Raw genomic sequence first — 13,491 nt, 5'->3', positions numbered from 1 at the left:
GGCGGACTCTTTAGTTGCAGCAGTCAGTCTCCTTAGTTGTGGCATGCAAACTCCTTTTTTTTTTTAATAAGTTAGAATATTTCTTTAAAAACAATTTTAAAAATGCAAAACATTAAGGAATTTAAAACACCACATTTTCGTTAATATAGAAAGAATTTTCACTAGAGTTAGGCAGCCACCCCAAAACAGCATGGCAAAAGGGCATTGGTATAAAGGAAATAAAATACTACACAAAAATCCAAAACAAAGCTAAAAACATTTCAAATTAAACCTGGAAGACTAGAAGATTCCAACAGCAGATTTCTGTCCACTACTGAAATATTCCAAAATCCAAGCTTCACAGGCACCTAAATGTATCTTAAATAAAATTTTTTTTGTTAAGAAAAAAAGGAAAGAAAGCAGTGAACCTGGTTATAAATCCTGCAATATATTACATTTAAAAATATCCTAGTACAACAAAAACAAATTATAAAAGAAATGAAACAAACAAACAAATAAAAACAGTAGCAGCAGAGGTTACCTGTCTGAGCACCTACATTTTCTTAGGAGGGGATGGTGTCTCACCAGTCATATAGCCCATAAACCTTCTCAAAAAAGAGTGAGCCAGGAGAAAAATGTAGCGCGAGATTTGATTTCACAATGTCTCTAAGCGCCCCAGACCCCAAACTGGGGACTCACTGAATGAAGAGAATTTCTTTTTCCTTTGTTTTCTTCTTGAGAAAAAGAGGGGATGATCCTGAAAGTCAATTACTTCTTTCAACGCCTTCGATGCCTTTTCAAAAGTCTGATAAAGCGCTTGACGAAAGCAAGTCTCTTGATGGATTTTTCTAATGTTCCAGGGTATTTTCTTACTTGATAGCATATACAGAAATACTTCAAAGTTCAGTGGAGTTAAAGCCAGCAGAAATGACCAATCAAAAGAAAATAACTATTAAAAATTTTAAATGGAATAGTTCGTATTAGTGTGTTTGTGTATATACATAGTCCGCTTTTCATCGTGGGTGACATAAAAACAGTAGCAGAAAGAATTACTTTTAAATACAATTCAGAATTACAATTTTAACAATGTACAATAGTTTTACAATAATTCAGATTTTTGCATGGTAAAATAACTATGCATATTTGATAAATATACATTTTTACCTCTCATAATAGCAAAGATTTTAAGAAAGTTACTAAACAATATGAAAATATATTTAACTTTCACTTAATAGCTGGGCTGTTTGGGTTCTTCCAGTATGGTTTGCTCATATTCTTTGCCTTACTTTTTGAGGGAATTCAAGAGGATATTCATGTTTTTAAACTCTAAGATGTCCATTCTTGTCCATTCAGTGGACGATCCAGAAATAGTTGGTAAGGCTATGTTTTAACATAGTGTGTCTGCACAAAAGATGGATAGTGAGTAAAACTAACAGTGAAATAACCTCAGATATTTCTTCTAATGTACTTGGTTAATTTGATAATTTTTTTAAAAGGCTACCTACATTTTTCCTGGTGCCTTATCCCACCCAACAGAAACCTTGAGTTTTTCATCAAATAGAGAAGGTGTTCTATTTGTGTTTTAAAATTCACTAATCTATATACATGTGATATGTAACTATTCAAAGTATATGTATCATCATCTATGTGGCAACCAGATGGTCTCTACACACATATGAATGATGATTTAATTAAGCGGTGCCTTCTCCCTTGTTTATTTCTCTATCCCAAATAGTGTGCATCTTCCAAAGTATGGTCATTTAGTAAAAGAAGTACCAAGTGAGCCAGAGGTACTTATATATTCCACAATATGTCACACAATAACCCTGTACAACTCAAATTCTTTAGATGAGATGAGAATATCCTAAAATAAATTAGAAACTCCTCTTATGTATCTTTTTCTAAGGTGAAATGAGACACTGCACAGATCAGAGGTGCTATTCTGTTTGTCAACAATCAACCTTTCACTCCATTTTAATATTATTTAATTCTATGGAAAAAACAAGTTTTATTGCATTCCTTTTTTAAAATGGGGGGAAAACTGTGCAAGTAAGCATGATCAAACGTCTGTTAGAGCTGGTTAATACTGATCTTATTGCCTCGAAGTCTCTCTAGTAGTGTCCAAGAAATTATGTTTAAGGTCCATCTGAAGGAAAAAAGCGCTGGAGAGACAAGAAAGGACTCGGGTAAAAAGCTTCAGAGGATTGTAGGGAGATGGAACTTGCTGCTTACGTTGAGCTCTGGAGCATCTCCATTTCTTAACACGCCTTCCAAACCATTCACTGGGATAGTTTTACCCATGGTTAAAGGCTCATATTATATGCAGTTTGGGGGCTTTTATAAATTCAGAAGTAAAGTAATATAAAGAGTAGAATATTGAAGGATTCAGAGTAGGGCTATAAAAGACTCAATACTGCTAAATAAGTCCCCAAACAAAAATGTTCAGTCCACCCCACCCCAAAACCTATGTGTAATAGGAGAAAATGCACAGCAAGAAGCAGAGGAAAAGCATGTAGCGTGGAATAAATCACACACTGAACAGTCTAGAACCAAAGGAAAAAAAGCAAACAACATACATATACACAAAAGCCTAAGAAGCAGCTATTCCCCTCATGTCTTTAGGTGAGTACCTCTACCCAGTAGATTATAGTTATGAAAACAACTCGGTTGTTTTTTCTTTTTAAAGTAAAAAACTGTTTCCCATCCTGCTCCATTTTCTAGAATCTTTTTGGTTGGTTGGTGTAAACAAAAAGCAAAGCACATAAACATGCAAGCGTGCACGCGCACGCACACACGCACGCGCGCACACACACCCCCCTAAAATGTGAAAAATGCAGATATATAACTCTGGTATTAGAAATCACTTCAGCTTTATACTTAGGAACTTATAGACCCTTGATTCGCCCCCCAAAATATTTTTCCTTGTCCTTATTCTTTAAATGCCCAACCACCAAAAGAAAAAAGGAAAAAAATAAAAGGCTTTAAATGCATCTGTTTCAAGTCAGTGCCTTGTTAACAAAAATGGTAGCATTTTCTTCACTTTGCATTGTTAAAGATGCAGGCATAGATCAGGGAATGTTAAGACTAGCATGTATTTTTAAAAAAGCAACATAAACATAGCATATATCTTTCAAAAAAGGCTAAAACACTAACAAATACAAGTCAATGCACATATTTTTAACTAGTGCAATTGTATGTACAATGGAGTAAATGTTATTTTGTGTGCCAGACATTGCAATACTGTTCATTTCCCTTTTATCGTGCAAACATGCCAACTTTATCATTAAAAAAACCTTTATTGGGTCACATCCACGTTGCCCTCCTACCCAAATTAAGGGGGAAAAAGTCAATAAAAGAGCCCCTCAAGATTTCATAACTATGAACATAAAGCTCCTAGATAATAGTGTATAGGCTGAATTTTCAGATTTGTATTAAAAAAATTATAATTTAGGTAGATGTCTTCCTCATGGATTACAACACAATGTGAAGTTACACTACTCTGAAATTTGTACCAACTGTACAAAAACAAAAGCAAGAGACCATGGAAAAATTATGTTCTTCGTGGCCTGAGAGCCTACACATTTTTGAGTAATTTAAAAGGGTAACTATGAGAGCCTGACATTTTTCTGTATCTCACCTCTTCTGCCTCTCTGTCTGTAGGATTTGTAAATCAAAGTCAGTAACATCTTAGTAGCAAAGGTCTCGTCTATCTCCCCCTCCTTCCCTCGTAACTAATCCTACTCAAATTTCCTCTCATCTTCCTGAGCATTTTCCATGAACAGCATTGCAAGTTTGTTTAAAAAAAAAAAAAGGGAAAAAGGAAGTTTTACAAGGGTTTTGTTGGTTAATTATTTACTGATGGAATCACTCCACCAGGAGTTTGATTTCATTGGCTAGCAGTTGGTTTCCGTTGAATAGGCCCCCTGCGAGCTTGGTGAGCAGCTCTCGCTCTGTGGTTTCGTGGTCGCTGTCAACAGAGCTGGAACTTTGCTCAGGTTGTCGACAGCAGTGTTGGCTGGGGGGCCCAGCTCCGGCTCACTAGTCTCACTGGCCATGGACACCGCGGAAAGCAGGGACATACGCCAGGTGAGCCTGCCAGAGGGCAGAAGGGAGGTGACGTAGTCTGCTGTGATACCAGCTACATCCAGATTACAAGCCTTATCAAACCTACATTTGCACTGGCCTCGCAGACACAGAAGGAGCCGTTGTCTTTCATCAACAGGTCAATGCCACACACATTCATTCCCAGGATGTTAGACACCTGGATAGCTAGCTGTTTCCCGTGTTCACTCAATGAGCACATCATCTGTACACCACCCAGTGAGCAGTTGCTTTGCATCCTCCCATCTGTTGAACAGCGTAACATGGTGCCAACCGCACGGCCTCCCACAACAATGACACGTACATCCCTTCCGTGAGACTCTTTAACACACTTCTGAAACAGGTATGGAGCTTCATGGCGAATAAGATGGCTTAGATCAGCCAAATGGTGCTTATCGTGAGCCAAGAAAACTGCTTTGCCTCTATGGCCCCGCGTATTCCTCACCACCATTGGGAACTCCAGTACTTCAGCTTCATCAATCATGTTAGCAAAATTTTCATGACCACCATAAGAGAAGGTATCTGGCAGAGGAATACCATGACCTGCCAACTATTGAAACGTCCAGAACTTATTACCACAGTTCAGGATGGCTTGAGGTCGGTTCATCCACCTGCATCACATCTTCTCTAGATGGCGCAAAACAGTGATGTCACTATCACTTTGCACCCAAGGGGTTGGTACTCTCACTACCACCACCTGAGGGTAAGCAGTAATTAGTTCTCCTTTGATACGAAGACCCAGGTTTCCTTGCTCAGCTGTCAGCACCACCTCATCCATCACCACAGCCCTAAAGTCCAGTTCCTCCTCACAACATTTGGCTTTGAACGCTCGTAAGATCTCTTTTTGAGGATAGTCTTCCCTGATTCGACGATCTGTCAAAAACCACAACTTGGCGGCCACAGAGCTACACATCTTGATCTGCCTGTTCTTCGTTTTCTGGGATTACTTCCTCCTGAATGTAGACTCTTTCTAGGAATGTAGGAGCTCTCACAGAGTCTGAAATCTGTAGTGCAGGCTGGCAGGAAGGGCAGGTGAGAACTCTAGGGCCGAAGCTTCAGTCCTCTGCTGAAAAATCTCCCGGGCATGTGAACTCTTAGTTGTGGCATGCATGTGGGATCTAGTTCCCAACCAGGGATCAAACCCGGGCCCCCTGCATTGGGAGCGTGGAGTCTTAACCACTGCGCTACCAGGGAAATCCCTGCCAAAGAATTTTTAAAGAATTATTCATTTTTTACATGGAAAGAATAGATGAATCCATTATGTATATGTATATGTGTGTATGCATATATGTATATACATATACACAGAAATAAATATATTTCATGAACACAGAAATAAATAAGTGTCTGGTAGGACTTGTGAAAATTTCTGAGGTTGAGTCTGGGCTTAACAGAAATAATGCTGTGATTAATAGAGTTGCTGGTTTGGGCCCAGGATGTGAAATCTGTGGCCCACATGGCTCACATTTGCCATCTCAAGATCATGTACTTGTCAGTTTTATAAAGCTTATATGTTACATCACATGTATCATTTCTACTAAGGCAGGTATGATGAGAACAGAATAGGTGTTCTCAAAAGAGATGGAACTCGGGGCTTCCCTGGTGGCGCAGTGGTTGAGAGTCCGCCTGCCGATGCAGGGGACACGGGTTCGTGCCCCGGTCCGGGAAGATCCCACATGCCGTGGAGCGGCTGGGCCCGTGAGCCATGGCCGCTGAGCCTGCGCATGCGGAGCCTGTGCTTCGCAACGGGAGAGGCCACAGCAGTGAGAAGCCCGCGTACCGCAAAAAAAAAAAAAGAGATGGAACTTAAAAAAAATTGGGGATTGAAGGTCACAATGCATCATCCAAAAACACCAGTGTTTCCGGTTTAAAAACTAAGCAGAGGAAGAAAACTACCTATGTTGATTTTTTGACACTGTAAAGTATATAATAAAAGTCACCTTTCTTTTTTTTTAAAAATTTATTTATTTTTGGCTGCGTTGGGTTTTCGTTGCTGTGCGTGGGCTTTCTCTAGTTGCGGTGAGCGGTGGCTACTCTTCATTGTGGTGCGTAGGCTTCTCATGGAGGTGGCTTCTCTTGAGCATGGGCTCTAGGTGCATGGGCTTCAGTAGTTGCGGTACGTGGGCTCAGTAGTTGTGGCTCGTGGGCTCTAGAGAGCAGGCTCAGTAGTTGTGGCTCACGGGCTTAGTTGCCGCAGCATGTGGGATCTTCCTGGACCAGGGCTCAAACCTGTGTTCCCTGCATTGGCAAGTGGATTCTTAACCACTGTGCCACCAGGGAAGTCCAAAAGTCACTTTTCTTAGTAGAACAAAACGAGAACTTCCAAGGTGAAGAGTGGAAAGAGAATCTCCTTGATTGAGTCAGAGACTCTGTTCCTGAGATGCACTTTTGCATCGAAGTCTCATTAATTCCTGCTGCTGCCACTGTGCCCTCCATAAGAACTGCTCTCCCCAGCTGTGGCCTAAAGTCCCCCTATCTCTGAGGCACAGCTGACACAAAGCTGATGGTTCAAAAAGACTTTACCAAAGGTCGATGGATTACAAAAGAGAAATAAAAAGATATACCATAATTTGAGTACTCCTAATCAGAGAGAGCTTATCTCCGGAGGTCATGGACCCCATCCTTCCTTACATGGAATTCTGCAGAAATGGAAAGGCCTCTTCTGGGTCCTTTCTACTGATTTCTAGCCTACCCCCAATGAGGGCAGAAATTAGCTTAATATATACCATTTGGGAGTGCCCCAACACCTAACCCAATGGAGATCACCTGAGTTCCCTATCCTGCCACAGATCTGGATTCTTATGTGATGACATGCATTTCCCTTCGGGACTGACTCTGGGGGTGATCATGCCAGGGCAGTCCTACCTTAACCTAGTAATGCAGGAGCCACCAAATACACAGGACAAAAGGTAAAAGTTCACAGTAACAAGGCGGGGGTCATTTGCAAATTGCAGTTAGTCTAGAAACTAAGTAGGAAAGATACCAGGAGCTTTGGTTTATATACAAAATAATTCTCAGGACATAGGTTAAATAAGAAGAAATGGCAGTATTCTGATTTAAGAAGTAGTCTTCTAATTTTTACTTGTACATTCAATTGAGTTTAATTAAATCTTTGTGTTATTTTTCATCGGTCTTTCTTGGATTTCAGATAGAGTAACCAACATCCTGGTTTACCTAGGACTGAGAGGTTCCTAAACTCAGGACTTTCTGTCCTAAAAGCAACAGTGCTGGTCGAACCAGGACAGCTGTCACTCTGATTACAGCCCCGACTGAGAACCTACTTAAACTATGAACTCTCTTCCAAGGAAGAGGCAAAAATACTTGATATTTTGTGTAAAGTTTCATGAACTACCTGAAACCCACTTGTGAACCCCCAGATGTTCATGGAGCCTGGGTTAAGAAATCCAGACTTATATAAATACATTTTGGATTTTTATGTAAACTTATTTAAATCTTTATTTCCTGAAGTAAAATCATACTTTATGCAAAAGGTCAAATCCAGTTACCTTTTTGAGATTTTATATTATTTTATTTTATTTATTTATTTATTTTTGGCCACGTGGCATGTGGGATCTTAGTTCCCCAGCCAGGGATTGAACCCACGCCCACTACAGTGGAAGTGCAGAGTCCTAACCACTGGACCACCGGGGCACCCCTAGATTTTATATAATTTAAAATCAAGATTTACTTTGGTGTTTTTCCTTTTCAGTCATATCTAGAGACCGTGTTGGAAAATATCAAGAATAGAGGAAGAATAAGAAGATTTACTTGATACTGAGAAGTGGCTGGAAGGATTCAGAAACTTGAGAGAAGAATTTGAAAAATATGACCCAGAAAAAATAGGTAAGGTAAATGTGTTTTAAGAATCATACTAGGTCCACATTTAATTATTTTGTACTTAAGAATAGTTCAGATTAAAAATAATACATATTCACTGTGGAAAAATTAGAACCTACAGGAAAGTACGACCAAGAAAATATACATCACCTAATAATTCCATTACTTGGTGACCATCACCATTATCATATTGGTATATTTCTTTCTTTTTTTAAAAAACAATAAATTTATTTATTTATTTATTTTTGGCTGCGTTGGGTCTTCGTTGCTGCACGCGGGCTTTCTCTCATTGCGGCGAGCGGGGGCTACTCTTCATTGCGGTGCATAGGCTTCTCATTGCCGTGGCTTCTCTTGTTGCGGAGCACGGGCTCTAGGCACATGGGCTTCAGTAGTTGTGGCATGCGGGCTCAGTAGTTGTGGCACACGGGCTCAGTCGCTCTGCAGCATGTGGGCTCTTCCCGGACCAGGGCTCGAACCCGTGTCCCCAGCATTGGCAGGCGGATTCTTAACCACTGCCCTACCAGGGAAGTCCCCATGTTGGTATATTTCTATCAAGTCCTTTAAAAAGTAAACAAATAAATAAAACAAAAATTAGGGTCAGCCCCAATTACTTTTATTTGTGAACATAGTTACTATTATATTGTGAACATTTCAACAAACCATTAACTAGAATTTTCACATGAATTTTAAAGTCTGCTCAAGATTTTATCAAATGACCATAAAAAACCCTACTTTTTTCTACTTTACTCTCAACACTCTACACTCCAATATTCCAATTCTTGTCACCAAATGTGTGTGGGTTTTTTCCACACCAACCAATTCTCCAGTTCTCTGTGGGTGTCACCAACTGGATGTCCTATGATTTAAATCAATTCTGCTACCTGGAGATAGCATCAGAGCTCTCGAGTTACAGGCTTAGTCTCACAAGAATGCCTTTCCCCACTCCAGACACCAAGTGCAAAGTCCAGGTTGTCACCTGTGCTTCGGACAAACGGGTCATGAATCAGAGGTTCCCATGACCCCTCCTCAGGTTCAAGAATTTGGTAGAATGGCTAACAGACCTCAGGAAAACAGGTTACTTACTAGATTACTACTTTACTATAAAAGGCTACAACTCAGGAATAGGCAGATGGAAGAAATGCAGAAGATAATGTATGGGGGAGGGGTTCGGAGCTTCCATGCCTCTCTGGGTATGCCACCCTCTCAGCACCTCCATGTGTTCATCAGCCCACAAGCTCTCCAAACCCTGTGCTTTAGGGATTTTTATGGAGGCTTCATCACATGGGCATAATGGATTATTAACTCAATCTCCAGCCCCCGCTCCACCGAAGATGGGGTGGGGCAGGGCTGAGCAGCCCAAGCTTCTAATCATGGCTTGGTCTTTCTGGAGACCAGCCCCCATCTAGGAGCCCAGCAAGAGTTACCTCATTAGAACAGGAGACATTCGTATCACTTAGGACATTCCAAAGATTAGGTTCTTCAGGGGCTCTGGGTCAGGAACTGGGGTCAAAGACCATATATTAGAACAAAAGATGCTCCTAGCACTTTTATCACTTAGGAAATTACAAAGGCTGTGGGAGCTCTGGCCAGGAACCAGGGATAAAGACAAAGTATGTGTTTCTTATTATATCACATCACAATTCTCCAACTAGTGTTGGGCATGTAAGTTATTACCAGTTATTCACTATTATATTTATTATATTTAATAGTTCAATGAATATGCATCCATTTTTGTGTATTTATTTCTTTAGGACAAAAAAATTGTGAATATCTTTAGGAATATTGCCAAAATTGCTCTTTAGAAATTCCAATTCACATTCTTACTAACACTATATACACACACCAGCATTAGCTTCCCTGGCCTACATTGGGTGTATTAGTTATCTATTGCTGTATAACAAGTAACCCTCCCACCCTAATTTGTCAGCTGAAAACAGTAAGCATTTGTTATCTCTGAGTTTCAATTGGTCAGGAAGCTGGGCTGGGTGTCTCTGGCTCAGAGGCTCTCATGAGACACAGTTCAGCTGTCAGCCAGAGCTGCTGAATGAAGCCTGAATCCGGGGAGGATCCACTTCCAAGTTCAGGCACTGGCCGTTAACCAGACACATTCATTCCTTGTGATGTAGGCCACTCCACAGGGCAGCTCACAACACAGCCGCTGGCCTCCCTCAGAGCAAGCAAGCAAGACAGAGAAAGTACCCAAGAACGAAGGCTCAGTCTTCTTATAACCTCATTTTGGAAGTAATGTTCCATGATGTTGCCATATTCTGTTTGTTACAGCAAGTCACTGACTCCAGCCCACGTTCAAGGGGAGGGCATTATACAAGGGCATGCACACCAAGATCTGGAGACTATCACGGTATTTTCATTTTGATAAAGCTTTGCCAAAACTAACAACTCAATTTTATTTTACTTTGCTTACATTTGATTACCTGTATAGTTGAACATATTTTTTTTCTAAGTTAATATTTTATCTAGTAAACTAATGTTTATTGAACATTTACAATTAGCCAGACACTGAACTAAGCATTTTATGTACATTTTTTCATGCAGTCTTCCCAACAATCCAGTAATGAAGGCACTATTATTAATCCCATTTTACAAATGAGGAAACTGAGACACAGATTTTTTTGTTCGTTATCAAAGATTATGTGACTGGTAAGTAAGGAAGCTCCACAGTCCATGCTCTTAACTAGTCTTGTCTTATATGCTTCTCATGCCCATGTATGTATTTGTACTTTATACATATGTATATATCCATAAATAATATATACAACTTTATTTTAAAATAATACATACATATGATACTGTACAAATATTTTTGAATTTTTTTCGCTGAACATTGTTTTTGAGATTTATATAAGTGGATACATGCAGATACATTAGTTCAGTCATTTTGGCTACTGTGTAGTATTCTGTGGTGTGAACGAATCATTTCCTATTTCTTTAAGACATATTCACATGGGTATTATTTATTAGAGATTTTAAAGATAATGGTTTATCTTATAGGTTATTTGCAGTGTTTTTGGTTTTTTTTTTTTTGCGGTACGCGGGCCTCTCACTGCTGTGGCCTCTCCCGTTGTGGAGCACAGGCTCCGGACGCGCAGGCCCAGTGGCCATGGCTCACGAGCCCAGCCGCTCCGCGGCATGCGGGATCCTCTCGCACCAGGGCACGAACCCGCGTCCCCCGCATCGGCAGGCGGACCCTCAACCACTGCGCCACCAGGGAAGCCCTATTTGCATTGTTTTGATTTCTACTGATTTGTATCAATGTTCTCATAAGGAAAGGTTAGTTTCAATTTCTTCACATTAGAGGTAATGCTACGCTGAACAGCTTTCTATACATTTTCTTGAGCACATTTTCTAAGACTTTCTCCAGAGTAGACACCTCAAATGGAATCATTGTCCAAAATCGTTGTGCAATTTAGTCAACAACAATGTATAAAATTTTCTGCTTTGACTATATCCTTGCTGTGTTAGTTTGCTAGGGCTGACATAATAAAATACCACAGTCTGGGTAGCTTAAACAACAGATATTTATTTTCTCCTAATTCTGGAGGCTGGAAGTCAAAGATCAAAGTGTCTTCAGGTTGGTTTCTTCTGTGGCCTCTCTCCTTGGCTTGCAGATAGCTGTCTTCGCCCTGTGATGTCATTTGGTCTTCCCTCTGTGAGAATCTGTGTCCTAATTTCTTCTTCTAAGGACACCAGTCCTATTGGATTAGGGCCCAACCTAACAACCTCATTTTACCAAAATACCTCTTTAAAGATGCTATCTCCAAATAGACACATTCTGAGGTACTGAGGGCTAGAACATCAACATCATCATATGAATTTTGGAAGGACACAATTCAGTCCCTAACACTTGCAACAGTAGGTTCTATCAATCTCAGTAGTTTCTAAAATCAGTTCAATGGTTGTAAATGGTATTGTGTCATTTAACCTGCATTGACATGTCTATTTTCCATACTAGACAGTAGTACTTGAAGCTAGGGCCTTTGTCTTACTGATCTTTGTGACCCCACTGGGCAACACATAATTGGCATTTAGTAAACACTTACCATTTGAATTACATTTTTAAATCAACTTGAAGACAAAGAAGCTAGTAGGCTCTGCAGGCTTAACCTGGTTAGAATTCTTATTTTCTTCTAGGTTGTTTTTATTAATTTCTTAAAATTCTATTAAATTCTTTTAAGTTGTTTTTTTAATTTCAAGATTCATAAGGTACATAGTTGTCATTCATGTAAATAATTCCCCGTTTTGATTATCCAGTTTGCATCTTATCAAGGAGTTCTGCTTTCTTCTTCTTTTACTGTGAGTCTCTGAAAAGCATTTCCCTGATTTTTTAGAAATCTCAAGAAGTCTAGGCAAGGTGGGGACACAGTAAACAAAATGCGAAGTCAACCTAATTTGCTTTGGTTTTTAGTTCTGCCAAAGGTATGAATCAGTTGAGTTAAATGAAGATTGAGAATGAACCTAGAGATCAAGTTATCAATTGGAAAAGATACTTGATCTAAGCGTTGAGCATTTGTTTGTATATATTCTTTCATCATTTTATGAATGACATAATTTTATAAAATTTTTAATTAAGTTAGTCTGAAATATACAGGTTCTAATTAGAAAGAAATAACCTTTCACTAAAAAATTTCGCAGCTGCCTTCCTATTTCTGGATGTTTTAGCAGGGAATGAGCTCTCCCTCTCTGGACTGTTGTAGCACCTTATATGTAGTTGTTATCTTGTATAAATGACTATTAACATGGAGTTTTAATTCTCCAGTTGTAATATAAACCCCAAGAAGATAGTCACTATGACTTTACAGCCCTATTGTGTCTTATACATACACAGTAGATACTCTAAAAAAAATATGCTAAATGCAGTCCCCAAATTGTTCCCCACCATCCTCTCCATGACTCTTAACAGGAAGAAAAAATTTAAAAACCCAGACCTATGATTTATGTGGCAACTCTGTAAGTAGCAGTGTGTGGTTCTCTTTCTCTCTCTCTCTCTCTCTCATTCTCTCGGAGGTTGGAAAGAAAGATTTCAGTCCTGAAAAAGTTTGACTTACATCTGCAGGAGGAATATTCTGACGATTTCCTGTAGAGATACAACCTTGTAAATAGTCCCAATAGCATTAATTATTTGGATCTTCCGAGAAATGTGCAGGATCACAATGGTGAAGGAAGGGATCACACACAAAATCCTCCCTGAGCCCATCCACACGCTCCATATTGTTATTTCCTTTCTTCTAATCCACTAAGTCCTACCAGACTATTGATAAACTTTCAAGGAGACTCAGCTCCTTAGGTTCCTCACCTTTGTGGTGCTATGTCTTCCTGGAGACCTTGAATTGTGGACAAGTGGCAGTCTGGTCCATAGATGGTCCACGAGAAGTTGGCTTTTAGGAACAAAGGTGTTAACATGAAACTACTCTGCGTTGTTACTAAAATTATTAGTAATGTTATAACAATGACTTTCATGGAAGAATCAGTCTGCCTTCGCTAGCTGAAGAGGTTACCACAGTGCATGGGGGGATACAGAAGTGCTAATCTGGTCTGACTCACTCTGTAATATTCCCG

The 13,491-nt window shown here is 39.7% G+C and overlaps 1 protein-coding gene and 1 pseudogene across 2 annotated transcripts in view; one reads left to right on the top strand and one right to left on the bottom strand.

Annotated features, from left to right (window-relative positions):
• Window positions 1-3,843: 3,843 nt before the first annotated feature.
• LOC115867675 (beta-citrylglutamate synthase B pseudogene) lies at window positions 3,844-4,998 on the bottom strand (annotated as a pseudogene).
• The window catches only part of ACSL1 (acyl-CoA synthetase long chain family member 1), a 307,865-nt gene continuing 298,304 nt past the window's right edge, over window positions 3,931-13,491 (top strand). Inside the window, exons 1-2 of one of the 2 annotated variants that reach the window (XM_060291706.1) lie at window positions 3,931-7,923; window positions 10,471-10,575. The gene's annotated coding sequence lies outside the window, so the exon portion shown is untranslated. The remainder of the gene's footprint in view (window positions 7,924-10,470; window positions 10,576-13,491) is intronic. The other variant, XM_060291703.1, reaches the window with a different exon arrangement.

This window comes from Globicephala melas, chromosome 21 (assembly GCF_963455315.2).
Source record: "Globicephala melas chromosome 21, mGloMel1.2, whole genome shotgun sequence".
In the NCBI taxonomy this organism is placed as follows: domain Eukaryota; kingdom Metazoa; phylum Chordata; class Mammalia; order Artiodactyla; family Delphinidae; genus Globicephala; species Globicephala melas.
Note: the sequence above shows the minus strand (reverse complement) of the source record. Positions and strands in the feature narration are given on the sequence as shown.